Consider the following 1,293-nt stretch of genomic DNA (forward strand, 5'->3'; position numbering starts at 1 on the left):
AGCACCCGTATCGGACTGCGTGTATGCAGACACCACTCAGAATCCCCTGTAAGATTCTCCTTCAATTCCGTTATGCAGTGCTTTAGCTCTTTCAAAAGGCTTCGCTTTGCTAGTCACAATCCAAGGCTCATGACAGCATTTGAAACCAATCGCCACTGCGTTGGAAGGGAATCGAACGCGGGTCCACTGCTTGGAAGGCGGCTATGCTCACCACTATACCACCAATGCACGCCCACAGGCACCCTGCAGGACACCACCAGAGAATGCTCACGATTTCGGAAGCTGTCTCCGGGACGTGCTGATTCCACACATCCTGAATAAATCATGATATTGTTAGTTGCTGTAGCTAGACGTTCAAATGAGTTTCATGGCCAGATGGACTGTTTCCTCCAGCGGTATAGTATTGCAGTGAGACAGCACGATGCCTGCAAGACTATGTCATGCTAAACGCCACAGATTGTGTTTGCCCGTTTGTGTCAGTCGTCCTGCAGCCATGGGAAGTGGGACACAAACATGCTGCAATGCTTTCAGGACGTTAGGATTTGTTTGTGCAACATCCGAGAAGAGTACTTGTGGCTTGAATGTGAACTGTACGTGCCCGCCCCCTTTCCTCTGTAGTGCATGAGTTCCTCCCGGCATGCCCTTCGTCATTGTTCTGTCATCTTGTATTTAAAGGGTTGTATTTCTGCTGCTGAAAATAAGCAACGGTTTTCTCCCAACGCCCTTTGTTCCCGACGGAGCCCTTGTCTGTCATGAAATTCTTCAAAACCTCAAGCTAGAAGAAGAAGACGACAATATGAAGCGTTACAGCAACGACATGCCATGAGACGATTGATAATGATTTCCATAGGATCCCCGCGGTTGCCTGGCAACCGTCAGCTTTGCGCAGTAGCAGTTTCGTAGCCTGTGAGGTTTAGCCGAGGCGCGATTATTGCTAGTTGAAAACTTTTCCCAATACCCCACTTCCATCGGTTTGCAATACAATCGGCGAAAGCAATTTTTGACAGTCTCGTTAGAGACTGAGCAAGGTGTTTAAAGATAGATTTTATCATGGTGACATCATGGTAGAAAGAAACGAGCTTGTTACATCTCAACAGAAACGCTCTTTAGCTCTTTCAGCGTTATGCAGAGAACTATGGAAGCCCGTTTCCGCCAGGGAGTATCTCAGAATTCCGACCTAGTATCTCAGAATTGCGACTTAGTAACTCAGAATTGCGACTTAAAATCATTCATAAATCATACAAGATCTAAAGGCATGGGGAGTTGTATTGTCAAGTGCCCTGATAAAAATCA

The 1,293-nt window shown here is 46.7% G+C and overlaps 1 non-coding gene across 1 annotated transcript; it reads left to right on the top strand.

Annotated features, from left to right (window-relative positions):
* Positions 1-877: 877 nt before the first annotated feature.
* LOC138230238 (U4 spliceosomal RNA) lies at positions 878-1,019 on the top strand. The gene has a single exon (XR_011186273.1). It is a non-coding gene; the product is annotated as a U4 spliceosomal RNA (small nuclear RNA).
* The last annotated feature ends 274 nt before the right edge of the window (positions 1,020-1,293 follow it).

Source organism: Lepisosteus oculatus, unplaced genomic scaffold (genome assembly GCF_040954835.1).
Source record: "Lepisosteus oculatus isolate fLepOcu1 unplaced genomic scaffold, fLepOcu1.hap2 HAP2_SCAFFOLD_48, whole genome shotgun sequence".
NCBI lineage: Eukaryota > Metazoa > Chordata > Actinopteri > Semionotiformes > Lepisosteidae > Lepisosteus > Lepisosteus oculatus.